The sequence below is a fragment of the Aulostomus chinensis genome, chromosome 5, assembly GCF_037954235.1.
Source record: "Aulostomus chinensis isolate RoL2024-O1b breed Wild chromosome 5, RoL_Achi_v1.0, whole genome shotgun sequence".
Lineage (NCBI taxonomy): Eukaryota > Metazoa > Chordata > Actinopteri > Syngnathiformes > Aulostomidae > Aulostomus > Aulostomus chinensis.
The window spans coordinates 14,657,013-14,673,955 of record NC_141324.1 but is presented as its reverse complement, the minus strand read 5'-3'; the positions used below and the strand labels follow the sequence as shown (position 1 = coordinate 14,673,955).

General features: G+C 45.0%; 1 protein-coding gene across 5 annotated transcripts in view; it reads right to left on the bottom strand.

Moving 5' to 3' along the window:
- The window catches only part of LOC147261386 (SPRY domain-containing SOCS box protein 4-like), an 82,055-nt gene that overhangs the window by 49,205 nt on the left and 15,907 nt on the right, over positions 1-16,943 (bottom strand). For 3 of the 5 annotated variants that reach the window (XM_086203368.1, XM_086203371.1, XM_086203372.1), the window contains exons 1-2: positions 1,588-1,678; positions 1,300-1,455 (exon numbers count right to left, since the gene is read on the bottom strand). The exons of 1 other annotated variant lie outside the window; for it this stretch is intronic. The gene's annotated coding sequence lies outside the window, so the exon portion shown is untranslated. Of the gene's footprint in view, positions 1-1,299; positions 1,679-16,943 lie in introns of those variants that run through there. One more of the 5 variants, XM_086203369.1, reaches the window with a different exon arrangement.

The window sequence follows — 16,943 nt, the reverse complement described above, 5'->3', positions numbered from 1 at the left end:
CAAGCATCCATATGTTTCCTGAATGAGGCACTTGTCTCTCATCACAGTGTTCTCCAAAATTGCTCTGTGCAAAGTGGAACATGGTCTGCTGTACCAGCACATTTGACAGGGAACAGTAGAGCCACATAAGCATGTACGCATGCGCCCACCCGCACACATACATATACACACACACACACACACACACACACGTACACACGCGCACACACATGTATGCACACACACACACGCACACACACACGAGCACACACACAAACAGTGTGAAACTGAAAAACCTCCCCACTGTTCTCAAAGTGTTGTCTTAGAAAGGTAGAAAATGATGAGGAAGAAAGGAAGGAGATTAATAACAAAGCCTATAAAGAGGCATGATTTAGAGAGAGAGGTGAGGAGGAAGCCTGTTAGGGTTTGAGACACAAAAAGAGAGTGAAAGAGAATAGAAACAATGGAAGAGATGGAGAGAGGGGGAGAAACTGAGGTCAGCAGCTGACAAAACAAAAGGATAGAGTCAGAGAGGAGAGCTGCTATCTCTCTATCCCAGGATGGACCAACACATGCACCCTCCCGCCCTGAACCAGCTCTCCACAGACTAAACACAGCAGCGCTGGGAGGGAAGCTACTGCCAGCGCTGCACAGCCAGTTGTCAGATAAGAGGTGTTTGTAAAGTATAGACAAACAGTTTAAAAATAGAACTAGGATCTATCCTATTATTGTATGTGAGCAGGGAAATCCTAGAGTGGCTTATCCGGAGCCCTCAACTCTATCTTAAACAAAAGCAGACGCGCGCACACACACACACGCACGCACGCGCGCATGCACGCACACACACACACACACACACGCACACACACACACACACACACACACAGGGGTATCCCAGCTGGCCTACTGGGGCCTTCAGACCATTTAGAGAATTAAAGGAGACAGAGCGGGGGGAGAGAGGGAGAGAGGGTGGGGAAGGGAAGGTAGCATCCACAGGAATAGGAACGTTGATCATCAAAAGGTTGCCAGCTGCAGCGTGCATCTGTGTGAGTGTGTGTGTTTCCTCAAATGTAAACAGAATGAAAAGCTAATCATACTTGCCAGCTACTTTAGTCATCAGATATTCATTAATTATCACTGAATACTGTCACAAAGCATCACACACAGCAGTATAAGTGGCTAAACATACACACACACACACACAAACACACACACACTCTCACACACACACCAAAGAAGCGGAAAGAATTGATAGCAACATTTTTTAGCAATGACACACTACACCTTTTACACAACAACACAGCAGATGAAGCAGCTTACAGTGAATCTCCAGTGACTCGTCTCACGTCTGGCTGTGCGCAGACTCCATGTTCACATCCAGACGGCCGCCAAAACACCACCAAACTCCTCCAGCCAGCCGCTGGCGAGAGAATCCAAGTAGACAAGAGGAGGAAGACCAGCAGCCGGCAAGTCTGACTGAGACACACAGAAAGAGAGAGACTCCTTCTTTCCTCATGCAGAGAGCTGCCCACTGCTCCTCCCCTCTTCCCTCCCTCTTTCCCTCCTCTAGATTGAATGTGTCCTGAGGCTATTACTTCTTCTTCTCACCTTCCCCCAACACACTCTAAATAGTGTCTCCAAGGCAGCGTCGTCACGATGTTCTCCGCTGACGACTAAAGCTCCAAACAGACTTTCAGCCCCACTCCTGTTTCAGTGGTTCCAGAGGAGAGGGAGAGAGAGAGAGAGAGAGTGCGAGGGAGGGGGGAGAGAGAGAGGGAGGGAGGAAGAGAAGGAGGGAGAGAGAGAGGGAGAAAGAGACAGACAGATGAAGGGCTGAAAGTTGATCCTCTCTGATCTCATCAAGCAAAGTTACCAACAGCAACCACACCGGCAGGCAGCTGATAGAATCACCCGATTCACCTCCCTCCTTCCCTTCCTGCCTCCCCCTTCTTACAAAGAGCTCACACTGAGCTGACCCCCCCCCCCACCCGTCCCTCCCTGTTCACCAACACACATGTTCACCAACACACGTTAACCACTACACACACCTACACGTGCTGCGTTTGCTGCATGAGGAGAGCACGTAGCACAGAGGAACAAAAAAGGGACAAATAAAAATATCAGTACCACAGTAGAAGCAGAGTCAGACGAGGGTCACCAAACCTTTCAGCAAAGTACCTCAAAGTAAAGGTGAGCCCCATTAATAGACCTGCTATAGTACTATTTTTTTGTATCTTCCAAAACAAATAATCCAATTTAAATAATTCTTTCAAACTCTGTCAGTTTCTGGAAATCATCTTGCGACCCCCCATCTGTGTCTCATGACCCCTGGTTGATGAGAAGTTCCCATTACGTCCCGTCTTGGGTTCTGACCCGCACCGTGCGCAGGGCGCTCGTACTTTCCCGCCATGACTTCATAAATCTGCACTTCTGTCTCTAACTTAGTTCTGAGGTCATCTGGTGACAAAGCCTTTTCCCACAGCTACATCAGTCATTCACAAAGTCAGGGAAGTGAGGGAAGCTTTTGTTACGGTGCATTACACACATTCCAGGAAAAACACACACACACACACACACAGTCCTTCCACATGGCCATCTTGCTATTGCATGACTAGAACTTTTCATCTCCGTGTGACATTTAAAATTATGCGCACGCACACTGTCTCATGTACTGGTGTGTATGTGCGACCACGCGCACATTCACTTCTCCCAGACATACCAGTCAGACTGCAGGACAGAGGCCCAGCCAGCTCACTTCCTGTAAGGACTTCCTTTTCCCAGGATTTCTGCACCCACCAGAAAACCAACCCCCCCCCCCCCGACACACCCACTGTGCTATTACTAAATCATTACATCACATGTCTGCAGATTTAGTCGCACGTTTCTTCTCAACAGCTAATAAAATAAGGAGCTGATGTAATCAAGTGGAGCAAGCTCAGTTCACCTATCGCAGCACATTTAAAGTAAAATTAACCTCGACAGTGTGGAAACTCACTCTTGCACACTTTCACACCGCACATAGCCTAGTGTATGCAGGGATGTTCAACCTGCTGTTGAAGGCCAAGAGAGATCCTGCCTCTCAATACAGAATCTGTTGGAAGGGAGGAAAATGCCAGAACAGGGGAGCTTCTGATTTCCATTTTCCATTTGAGTAGCTTTGACTATTCATGTTTGAGCACGCTTAGTTGCATCCACGTCTGGCTATGTAACAGGGCCGTTGTCGTGGTTTCAAACTGTTAGCTGAGTGCAACCTGGCTAGTCAGGAAACAAAGCTCATATTCGTTGTCCTTCCAATTCCATTCCCGTTGCTAGACAATGAGCAGCCGATGGAACAGGGAAGTCTTGGACCAGAGATCTGTTGAGTACACCTGACACCCTGAAATACTGGTTCTTGTTTCCAGAGGCTAAGTCCTTATTCATAGCCAATGGGTTCTGAAATCAGAAACCAAGTGATCCCATTGTAGGTAGAAGAGGAGTTGCCGATACGTTTATTTCCTGCTGCATCATGTTTGACGTCCTGAATATCAGCACAGCAGCATGGAGGAGCACCAGGTGGTGCAGCAGTCTGATGTGGAGCCTACCAACACAGGAGCTGCTGGATCAATTCCCCACGTAGCCGGTTGATTGGGCATGGACACCAACGCAACTGACCTACAGCTAAAACCCGCCCATGAGCACATACAAGCCAATCACAGTTGGAAACTGCTGAGCAACACCCTAAGACATCCCGAGTTTAGAACACCAGAGACAAGCATTAGCAATCATGACTTGCATCTGGATTCACTCTGTTTTATGAGTTAAAAAATATGATGCACATGACATAAATGCAATGGTCCTGAGATGCCAGCTAATGTAATAGATTCAATTCAGTCTCCAAAACTACACTTGAACAGAGCCACATGTCTCTGGTGGATTAAACCTGAAGAAATGTGTGGAAACTCTTTGGTTATCGTTCTGCTACTGACAGCCTCCATCATTCTCGGATCACCGCGCTAATCGCTTGTTTGGGTGAGCAGTAGACCACTAAGGGGGTGGGCCTTAAGAATAGGTGAATCAGCCATGCCAGCAGGTGGGAAGCCAGATAAGGGTGTTTGTTCTTGTTGCCCTATTAGCGCCCCCATCTGGTGGGTCTGGGCACCTGTCTGTGGGGAACCAAGGGGAACAGCGTGATCCTCCCACTTGCTTCGTCTCCTCGCTGTCAGGTGAAAAAAGATGCTGACCACAACTCCATATGTGGAGTATATATGGAGGATATTTTACATCTTCGGTTCCATCAGACTGAACCGCACCACTTGAACTCCGGAAGGTTGAATTTGTGACTGAGATGGTAAAAAGTTAGAAATGTCGGGGGCAAACTTTCTTGTTGCTTCCATGTATGTTGCCGAAATTGGAGCCTTGACCTCATCCTATGTGAACACGTGAAGCACGAGAAGCTGGCCACAATTTAGCGCATTCACCCAAGGGTCTTTTTGCTCACACCAGAGACAAACTGAGCCGATTAATACCTGTGTCTATTTCAGGGTCATTTGGCCCGTTCCCATTGCAGACAGAAGCCAAATATTAGCAGGTGTTGGCAGGGTTTTGGTCCAGAGGGAAAGGTGCTTTGGAGATGTCAAGTAAAGACTGATAAATACATGTTCTGGGTGTGTGAATGAAAATGACTATTCACAAACACAGCAGTCAGTCAGTAAGCCTCATTCTGACTTGTAGTTGTTAAAGTGGAAATGTACAGGTCCACTTGAGCACAGACACACAAACACACACACACACACACACACACACACACACAAACACACACACACAATTGGCCGTTGATCACCAGAAGGAGACTCCTGGGTGAGAAGTGTTACCTTTACCCCATATTGAATGTGTACACTAACAAACCTCAACTGACTCACTGTTATATTCTAGAAAGCGGCCAATGTAGGTCAGTGGTTCTGAATGTGAGAAGCTGCTGTAGGCCACACACACACACACACACACACACATGCACATGCATACACAGGAAGAGAAACAAACTCAGTTTAGACATTTAAATTTTTTGGATTTTATGGTTTGTTTAAAGCTCATAGTGCCATTTTTTTCCATTTCAAAATAGTAAGGTGAGAGATTATGTGCATAGGTCGAATTTCCAGGTATCATCAAGGACATGTAACTATTTTACAACAAATTAATTCAACTTTCGTGAACTTTCATGTAAAATGCAAACCCCTGAACCCCTCCCTTTAACTAAACTGGATTAAAGGCTTTTCCAGGTTTGAATTTAGGCTTTGCTTCACATCAGTGAATTCACAAATTAATTGTACTGTGCAGAGGTCAAATATTCCCTTGTCAAACATAAATTGTTTGGGGTGTAATTGAGTTTATTAAACTATTACAAGTTACAGTGTTATCATTGAACGAATGAGTAAATTAATTTACAGCTTCACAGATTTGTCAAATTCATGCTTGGTCATCACATCTAGAACTTGGCCTTACTTTCAAAAACATAATTAATTGTGAGGAATGTAGCCAACAGTCCGCCTAGCTGCCTTAAAAAACGGTGATTCTTTCTTCGTTGATGATGTCATCGGCACAGACCAGGTATTAACACACATCCTGAGTAATCTAATCATGGACAGAGTGGCAAGTTGTGATCGGATCTCACCTCGGCACCATATGCAGGTAAGTACAGATTTTATTTCCTTTAGCCAAATGTGTTGTTGTTTTCAACCTTGGTGAAGCAGCAGCGCTTTTCCTGTGTCAAATCTGTCAGGAATCAACCTCACTACCCGTCGGCTATCTGTGTTCAGACAATGATATCTGCTTTAGAGATTAGTTAGGAGGAGAAGATGAAAACAATACAAACACGCACCTATTTCATGGTTTGTTTCAGGCAAATTAAATCGCTCGAAGGGTTTGACGCAGCTGTAAAATAGCCCTCTTATCGAAAGCCGTTATGAGAATTTAGAGAGAAATCAACCAATCGGACTGCGTTCTAACTGCTGAACAGTAATGAGGCATCTGATTGGTTCCCACGGTTGGAACCGCTGGCAAAACAGAACAGAACGTCTTGTCTGTCAAAGCAACGAGCGGTAATGTTTAATAACGCAGTTATAAGTGCAGTTATTGCAGAAAGAGTATTCCTCCCTCTCATTTCAGATAGGAGGAGTTCACCAGGCCAATAGTACCTTGCCAGTCAAATGGTTATCAGTACCTCTTTCAAGACATCAGCTGACGGGGCGGTCCTTTAATGTGGCCCAGGACACAAGAATGTAGATCAGACCACCTCCAAATGTGGCCACAGTGAGTAGATCTCGATGTGTCTTGAGTACGTTCATGTCTGTACTGTCCACTTCGGACCAGACCACTCAGGACAGACTGTGTGCTGTTGCTGGACTGAAAGGGCCTTTGGGTCGATGTGTATGATTGTTTGAACTCGAGCTGCTTATTCAGTTCAATCATATAAAAAAAAAAATGATTCATACTCAATTTTATCATCCATAAGCAGGAAAGCAAATATTCAGTTTGACGTAAAGCTTCAAACGGGGGACTGACCTTGGAGTACATCCCCCATCGTCTGTGCTGGACCCTGCTGTAAATTGGCACCTGATTTTCTGCCTCAAGGCACATTCACACTTAAAGGACCACATGGGGTCTGGGGACCCACATGTGTGTGTGAGTTAATCTGCAGGACAATGGGGGCCTGTCATCACCCCACGCAATGTATTAGGTGTGTGTGTGTGTGTGTGTGTGTGTGTGTGTGTGTGTGTGTGTGTGTGCTGCCTCCTGCCAACCCACGTGTCACACACAAAGCCAGTCAACTGTCCACATGGCCCAGGGGAGCAGGATGGACAGACAGGGAGGGAGAGATGGATGGACTGACGGATGGAAGGGGTAAAGAGGAGCTCAGAAGAAAGGAAATAGGAGGAACAGCGGTCTGAAATGTGCTGCCTCAGGGTGAAGGGTGAGGATGGGGAGTTAGAGGAGAGAAAGAGGAGGAGAGGAAAAACAAGACACAATAGATGGTAGAATTACCTTGTACAGATGGCGGAGCGACAGAGTGACAGGAACACAGCCAGTATGGACAAGGTAACAGTCACAGAGGGCTGACGAAGGTCGCACCGGCTGACGTTGTTCTGCAGTTTTAATCACAAACCTCAAGAGGACTTGAAATGTCTGGATCAACCCTAATTAACTAACCTGAAACTGCATTGACTTCTAACTTCAGTGGGACGATCCCATGTTTCTAAATTCATTTTAAAATCCCTTTTCTTTTCTGTTTTTCAGAACAAAGACGATAATTAATGAGCTTCAGGGGTGAGCAGAGCCAGGCTCGCTGGGTCGCCCTGCTCCAGTCAACCACAACACCGGTGTTTTTGCTTTGTAAATGAGTGTAAACATGCAAAATACAGCAGAATGACCTCTCGCTCATTAGGTCTGCCTTTCTAATTTCTTGTGTGTGTGTGTGTGTGTGGGGGGGGGGGGGTATTCTGGTGTGTCGTGATGAACACAACGGAATAGTAGGACTGAGAGTGAGCTAGTGGTTGCCCTGCCGACTGAAACAGTGGGAAAGAAGGGTTATAATCTATTTGTATTTTTTCAGGACAGCCTTACTGCCAATGCGGAAGCCCCTGAAAGTGACTCTTGGGTCAGTAGGTGAGGGGGTCAACATATTTCAGCTCATTGTCCCCAATCCTAATTGGCAGCTAGTCATCCTTGCAGTGCTGCGTAGAGTGTTTAAGAACAGACTGAATTTTGGGTATATTTGATTTGATTGGATTTGGGATATTTGGATGATGTCCCCTTGGTTAGATGTGTCTGGGGTCTGACCAAGATCACAAATGCAACCAGAGGGTCCTGTGTTCTACATCACCGTTTCCAACATTCTTCGTTTCCTTTTTTCCACAGCAAAGTTGCAGCGCTTACTGTGTCGTAGGGTCAGCTCAAGGTGAAACCACACATCGACCGGGCCATAGTTTGATAGTGGACTGAGACCCCCGCTCTAAAGGGTCTTGCTGTCATTGTGTTTGTCTGCACCTAATTTATGATCAGATGCTGCGTATACATACAGAATCTGTGGGCAAGGGTGAAAATGTGGGGACAAGGAAGCATCTGGTTGCTGTTTGAGCAACTTTGACCAATCCTTTTTGAGCGGGCCTCGGTTGCCTCCATGTAAACAGTCTATATGGTGTTTAAAAGGGATGGAACGCATCGGCTGGAATGCAAAGTGAATAAATGGCTGTAGTCTGATGATAAAACAAAGGCGTCATAGAGGTTTTAAACTGTTAACTGAGGGTAAACTGGCTCCGTTTGACACAATCTGCTTATATTCCTTATCTTTCAAGCACATGCAGATGTCTCATGTCTCAAGCTATACGAACTATAAACAATGAGGGACAGACAGAACAAGGAAGTGTTAGACCGGATATCTGCAACCGTACCGGAAACCCTGAAACACTGGTCCTTGTTCTCAGCGGCTAAGTCATCAGACGTAACTGATGAGTTGAGATTGGTCCGCACCTGTTGAAACACAGCAGGTGTGTTATCTCATCTTTCTACAAACCAAACCAGATCTGATCGGAATCTTAAACCCAGAAGGATGTCAGGTGATCTCCCTCATCCTTCTCTCTCAACTAGGACATTACCAAGTAAAGAAACACGAGAACACCAACATACAGCTTGTCACACAGCACGAACACACACACACTCACACTGCCACTCCACTTTGTTCCCTGTTACAACCACACAGATACACACACATCAATACCAACACTGAGTACAGCAGGCGAGCATTAATGCAGCTCGTGGTAGATGGAGGCAGCATGGGGGTAGACAGGGATCTGCTGCTTTCATTTCCCTCTCGCTTTCTCTCTCTCTCGCTCTCTCTCTCTCTCTCTCTCTCTCTCTCCAGTACAAACACAACACTTCCTCTCTGAGTCAGACACACGCAGTTCTCTCTGTTTCAGCTGCACCGTCACTAGATATCAAGACAATAACATACAGCGCTCGTGCTCTCTCTCTCTCTCTCTCTCTCTCTCTTTAATGCAGAATGGGCTTTGTCAGGCAAACAAATCTGTCAGCAAAAATCCTCAAATTCTGTGAAAATCATACCTTAGCATTTCCTGTTTAGGTTCTCAAAAAGATCAGTTTTCATTTATGTAAACACTGGCTTTTGTGGTTGCTAGGTAGAAAATTCATTTCAGTTGAATTTTCCCTCGTTCTCTCATTTCTCCCCATCTCTGCTCATCCATCCATCAACTCAGCACCTCCCTCTCCTCTCCTCCCACCATCAGGCCTCTTCTCTGCCCCCCACTCCCCCTTACCCCCTCGACAGCTGCTGGTCTGCGTCTGTCACTCCTGACCTCTCTATGCCACGTGCCAAGTCCTCCTCTCATTGTCCCAGAGAGACCCTAAATCATTAACACACATATGGATGCACACACATATGGATGCGCACGTACGCACACACACACACACACACACACACACACATTAGGTTGCTGTCTCCTTCCCACAGCGAGTGTGAAAAGCACACATTCTGCCTGCATACTCTCATCACGTCGCTCCATCATTTGTCAGTTAAATATCTTTTACAGGGTGAATCCTTGAATTCTACAGGCCTGGAAAAGATGTGCAGAGATTAGAGTTGATTAGATTCGCTACGTCAGCGCTGATTATTCCGGCTCCAGATATTTGCAACCAGCTCAGAGAGATTCTGACTAATGAGCAACTTTGTAGTCTTCAGTGGAATAACAGCTGAAACCTAACAAAGTTGTGTGTCAACATCCGTAAAAGTAAAGCAAGCACTGGTAAACGTGGCTGATCTGCAGAGTCGATCTCCAGAGTTCACGGTCATCTAAAAGCAGGACTGAAACACCCCTTTCCCCCTGCACACACCTTGCTGGGGCACAAATTACTGGGTTCACCCAGGTTTTGTCTTCCCATCAATGCTGATCAGAGCAGATAAACACCCGTGTCTACTGTTGGGCCGGGACTAAATGCTGATCAAATCTGCTGCCATTGCAGAAAAAAACCTGGGTGTAAGCTGTGTTGGGGAGGTTTTTGGCCAGTTGATCTGGGGTTTTAGCGTCTGGTACAGGTTCAATAATAGGAACTTTAATAAGATACTTAGTTTCGGCCATGTTCTCCTCTGATAAGTAGAGATGTTCCGACACCAATCTTTCCATTCTGAAACAAATTTGTATACCTGAACTTTGAGTACCTGACAATACGGAGTATTGATCTAATAACGGTGCATCAAAAATACTTACATGTCTTAATAAAATTTTTAAGCCACAATTTACACAAATCAAAGGTTTTTATGCTGTTGCTGCCATTTTAAAACTGTAGAGCAACAGCAACCTCAAAGATAAAGATATAAATAAACAAAGGAATGGATAAAGGCTGTCCATGTGGTATTCATCGCATTGTTTGAAACCATTTTCCAGGGTTTGCTGCTGCGGTTCGTTTGTCATGTCAAATTGCGATTGTGATGCATCTTTAAACGTTTGACAAGATTGCTGGTGTTGCACCTCCACAGGCTGGTTCCACCCCTCGAAACCCCAGTACATGAGGCTGAGTTGGTGGGACTTTCTCATGATACATGAAAATGTCCCCAAATGCCTGTTTTTACTGGTTTTAAACAGCACTGTGTTGCTGCTGGAAACTATTGATTTTACTAACTCATCTTCTTCTCAGAGCCTTTGTGCTGCCCCCACTTCCCAGATCCCAGGTGCTACTGGAGGAGGTGACAGACCTGAGGAGGCTCAAGCTGCCACCCTTAGCATCACCTGCTCACGTCCCTGTCTGTCTATCATTCTCTCCCCTTTTCTCTGTCTCTCCTTCTGTATATCTGTCTTCCTCCATTATCTGTCTTTTTCTCTCTCTTTCCCTCCAACAGGTCAAAGCAGAAGGCCGTCCCCACTGAGCCTGCATCTGCTCAACATTCCTGCCTGTTTAAAAGGAAGGTTTTCGTCGTTGCTGTTGCAGGATGTGCTGCTGGTGGAGAGTTGTTAGAGGAGTGTGGTACTGGACCTGCTCTACGACAGTAGTAAAGAGTCATGAGATCACAACTTTTGTTGCGATTTGGCGCAATGCAAATAAAACTGACTTAACTTGACAGTTGCCAAGAGGAAGCAGTAATTTCGTATCGTATAAGCTCGTGTAACGGCAAATTCTAGCTGCTTCTTCATCACTGCTCTAAGGTGACTTCTACATCGCAAAGGCGACTTCCTGTGTTGGGTTAGGGTTGCTACTGTACTGATGAGCCTGAGGAAGTTGGTTCAAACCAACCCACCAGTTTCCACTCCCTCTTCGTCTACTTATGATGAGCGGTGAGTGTTACGTGGAAGGTTACTGTTCTTTTGGGTTAAACTGTTTTGTTTTGGGGTTTACTATTTACTGTGTGTGAAAACTCTGAAGTTTAGCTGTGACCATTGTGTCAGCTAGTGGGGGCGATGGACATAATGTAACCAGGCTGAAAGTGCTGGGCTACAGACATCAATCTATAGGACACTTAATATTGTACACAAAAGTCATATATGCTGTGTGTGTATACACACACAAACCTGTACACCCATCAGAGAAGCAGGACTGACAAGTACATGCTCATGTATGAACGCTGTGTGTGGATCGCAGAACCTCTTGCTTTTTATGTCAGTGCCGATGTTAACATGTCGGTGCAGGTGAAGACAGCGTGCATGAGCTACATGTGGCAAACGAGAGATTTGGACACACACACACACACACATACACACACACACACACACACACAAACACACCTCGTCAAACTAAATATTGCTGAAGTCTAACAAACCGAGGTGTACAAACTGCAGGGGTTCAGCTAAGCCCCTTTTATACTGGCCAAAAACTCTGTCAACATCTGGCTTTTGTCTGCAATGGGAAAAGGTTTTATTGGCATTGAGTCTAGTTAGTCTAGTTAGTCGCTCTGACAGGAAGAATTCAGGAAGAGGTTTTTTTGTATTTTTAACCATGCCCGAAGAGAAAAAAAGCTGAGGCCCTATTTAAGCATGGCGCAAGCTGGCGCTCATTGAGCGCAAGCGTCATTGCTAGTATCAAGTGGGCGCATATGACGTTTGTCATGCCAACCCTTTGACTAACAAATGACCTTGCGCTCCACCTGCTCTGACAGGTGCTTAAGTATGTAAATAAGGCTGGTCTGGCACAATCATGATGCACTGCTATTTTGCATGACGAGAAACTTTCGCACCATAGAAGAAGAGGAGGCTGGTCTTTGGTCGATAGCGATATATGTGAGGTGCTATTAAAGGGGGTACAGATGAACTGACTTGCAGCACTGCAATACGATTCTATTGATTCCAGACATTGTGGAAACTCCGGCCGCTAAGGAGACACTGGTACAGTGTTTTAAGGTTAGTTCTTTAACCTTCAGTGAACAAAATCATTTTTTCCCTCATTCGCGACCCTTATACCACATCATATATATGAGCCCTAGATGCTCTGCTGCTTTTTTGACCAAACCTTTCAACAATGGGACCCAGGCAGGAAGAACAGGCTTCCTTCCATGCCAATGCTGACTAACTGTGACGCAAAAAACATCCTTGTACTCCTAAACCCACGTTAAGCATGGCTGTTGGGATCAGAAAGTGCCGACCTTGGCACTTTTGGTGGACTTTGAAATCTGTTAAATTACATTTCACATGTACGGCATCTGTGCAGACATGCAGCTCACAGTTCACCTCGCCTCCACTGGTTCAGTCAACACCTCCGTATCTCTTCATCTTCTTGTTTGTGCTTGTCCACGCCAGGGTCGAAGGTGAAAGGTCGGTCAAATAGCAGACTAGTGGGCTGACACTCACTCATACACCAGACACAGATACCGACTTATCAGGAAGACACAGAGCAGCTACACAATGCCAGTTGAACATTTTGCTTAGTCTCCCAACGTTTAAAGCTTCCATTTGAGTTTCATGCCTCCTCTTTAGCGCTCCATGTTCAATATGTTTACAAAAAGTGATCGCACGGGATGACATTCGGCGTCCACAGAGAAGTCTTTTATTACCCCTCCACATGTGACATGCTTTCATCCTTCTCACTCAGTGTGCAACAAAGCTGTAACAAAGCCATGACGTGTGTCATAACAATAAATAAAGTGCCCGCCTACACACCTGCAGTGTCGGGAACAGAGCAGCTGCCACACTGATGACTGCTCATGGCCACACGCTACTAGAACAACTCAGGAATAGTTTGTCAGCCAAGGATGAACCAAGTTCAAACGCCAGCTGTCACTGAGCGGAATATGACTGGATACCATACAAACAGGGACTAGGTCCAACTGGGTTTGAAGAAACACACCAGCTTTTGTGGAAAAACCCTTATTGTCTGTCATTTTTAGAGCCAGACAACAACAACAACAACAGAAGGCTGACTGCAAGTTAGCTTAGTTGCGATGAACGCTAGCGGTGGTGCAGTAGATAAAACTGTCTCTAAAGTCACCAAATACACGTTTCTCCAAAAAAGTGTCTTTGCCTGCATCAGTAGAATGAGGGCTGTGCTTAACATTCACCATGAAAAAAAGAAAGCTGTTGAACATGATGTGATGATGCATAATAACTGTATCTCCTGTAAAATTTGCATGTTGATTTAATTATACTCGAAAATATTTCCCTTCTGTTTGATTGTTTTTTTCATGTTGTTTTGGGGGTTTTTGTGTCCTCATCTCTTTTGCATTTGCCAGGCTGTCTTGGGAAATAAGAAATCTTAACATCTTTTCTGGTAAAAAAAAAAAAAAGAAAAAAAAAAGTGAATGGGTAAAAACATGAGCAGACCTTTTGTGAGTGTTTGGAAATGTGGCCGCTGTGTAAACTGCATTTCTGTTTATGGTGCTCCACGATACAAAGGAGAAGAAGAAAAAAAGGACATGCAGTTCTCTGGAGGCCAAACAACACTTCTGCAGAATAATGCATCAATATTATAAATCTATTTCTGGACATCTATCAAATTATCACAACACGGTTTGTCTCCTCAGTTTGGACAACAACGTGTGTTTGACCTAATAAATATTGAGGGAGGAATGCAAGGAACACTGTAAATGAGAGCCATCTGTCCAGGAAATGCTTCTACTACCGATTCTCCTCAAACATTACCTTTAAACACTCCTCATCTATAGATGGATGAACCTAAGACAGACGACTAGCTGTAGTTTGTCCATTCAGTTTTTGAGCAGCAGCCAACAAGAAACTCCCTCTTGAAACTGATCACTCAGATGCCCTCCTGTTTCTTTTCTATGTGAAAAGGGGCTGCCATTTTTTCCCCCCGTCATTTCAAAAGGAATCTTACCTTTTTGATTGTTAGGTTTACTACATTACTGCTTTCATGTTCATTTGTGATCACTGAGCAGCAGCAGCGGGTCGAGCAGCAGCTGACACAGGAGAGGTGAGAAGTTCAGAGAAGAGCTAAGTGATACTGAGCAGCAGTGCAGTTAACACCAACTGCAGTTCTTAAGCATCTTAGGGCAGATCCATTTCCTGCAGACAGACTTTGACTGGGTGAGCGGGGTGGGTGGGGTGAGGCGACACCTGCCTGCTACAATAATCTTCTTTACTTTAGGATTAGAGGCTCTCGGCAGGTGTCAGCCTCTCAGAATCTGACCTCCCTTACACTCTCCCTTCCTGCAAGTCATTCAACGCGTGTTGGTTCTGCTGCTGTTGTGTAATCTACTGCCCACAACCCTGATATTAACTGGTGTGTGTGTGTGTGTGTGTGTGTGTGTGTGTGTGTGTGTGTGTGTGTGTGTGTGTGTGTGTGTGTGTGTGTGGAGGGGGTATTCACTGTTGCTAACTGAACAGTGAGGCAGAAGATTACAGCGATGATGTTTCTGTTTTGTGGATGATTGTCGCATGACAGCGAAGGTCCTAAAGATACATGGTCAATTGAGTTCAAATCTTCCATTCATATATAATAGATCAATATTTTAAAAGTTGTTCCCTGTTGCTGAACACACAAATTGGAGCTGGCATGACAACAGTAACCCACTGAAACAGGAGTACGCAGAAATATATTTTAATACATTTGTATCGGTCTGCCGGCTGGTAATAGTGCTGGCAGAATAAACCACGATTAGTTTCTTCAGTTTTGCTCATTGTTGTTTATGACACACACAAAAAAAAAAGCATCACAAAATGGGCTTTTCCAAACGTTCTGCAAATAAATAAAATCTGAACTCTCTGAACTTTTTCATGCGTGTTTTTTTTTTTTAGTACGAACAAAATGTAAGGATCATATAAACTGGTAGATAATATCATCACATATCTGCTATCGGCCATAGCCGCCACAACATAGATGGCACAATGTCATCACAATATATTGCAGTACAATGTGGATACTAGGAGCTGGATGTTGTTACAGTATCGTGAAAAAATAACTTGTGTACATCACTGTATCGATTTTATTACACAGACCTCAAAATTCCACAAGTAAAGGAGCCATTCATGTCCTCCACCCTTCGTCCTAGATGCAAAACAACCCCTGGAGTGAAACAAACAGAATTATCACTGATTCAGCGTTCAGATAAGGCACCATTATTCAAACAGGGACTTAGAGAAATCAGGGGCCTTGTACTAATACGTAAAATATTTAAACAAGGGGGGGGGGGGGGACAACTTGTACTCCAAATCAAACCTGTCTGACTGCTGGAGGGGTCCTCAGTTTCCACAAGAGTCACATACAGAAATCAGAACAAAGGACCAATAACCTCATATAATGAAAATACTCCAAAGAGGTGAAAGGTCAAACTCCTCCGCCTGAAAACAAAAGCTCCTTATACATTACCACAACTGACAACACCATCTAATGTTGCCATGACAACAATCATGGGAGGAATACACACGCAGATAGGCAGACAGATTTTAGTAGGATGTTGGCCTACATGCTGGATGCAGGGGGGGGGGGGGGGGGGGGGGTCTAGAGAGCCAAATATAGGAACAGAATAATGAGCGTCCTATCAGCTGCTCCATCGTTTCCATATCTCCTCATCACTCCATCTCCCTGTCATTTTCCTCTCCTCCTTTCTCTTGACAAGAGCAGATATTTCCCTGGGGCCACTCTCCTGTATATATATTACACCATAACGCCGCAGCGGCGAGCTTTCCCTCTCAAAAAAAAAAAAAAAAAAAAAAAAAAGCAGTGGAAGGAAAGAAATGAAGACAATATTCTCACCTCATTCACAGACTATTCAAGTGTGGCGGCGCATAAAAATTTAGACACACTCAGCAAATATGCATGACTTTTTTTCCCAGCTCTAATGCACGCGTTCGCTCACACACACAGTGTGGGGTGCATGAACAGGCTCTCAGGTTTCACCACCACCTTCTGTGTCTTTGACTTATTCAAGGCGGTGGGTCAGATCTTTCACGTACACAGATCAACCCACCCAGAGGCCCTGAAGCAAACTGACACTTCCCTTGTTACATTATTCAACTCGGCGTATTGCTGCTAACGGTGATAAAAGCACCTCTCCTGTCCAACCAGCTGGGTTCGGATAAGTTTGTCACTGGGTTAGTGAACTCTAGTCCATCTATGTGCATACATCACTAGCCTGGTTTCCTTCTCAATGTGAGGCCATTTTTTTTTACGTTTGCAAAGGGGGTAAAAAAATAGCGAATTGGGCAAGTTTTGTCAATAACGGTGGTATAGTTAACATACCCTATGGCTGGAATAAAACATGGAGGAAGTAAAGGTTACAAATAGTAAACAAAGCAAGGAGTCAACCTGGCAACATACATGTTATGGGCATAACTTTTTCATGGTTGAGGTCTAGGGATATTTTCGTCTCCTGGTTCCACGTGTATCCGCTGTTGTTGTTGTTGTTGTTCCTTGCCATGTGGTCGTGCATAAAGGGGAAGCAGCTGAGACAAATGTCTTCCCATCTCTCACTCTCATTAACTCTCCTCCGCTTCAGTCAAAAACCAACCCAAGTGAGTCTTTGTTTTTAAATTTTGCCA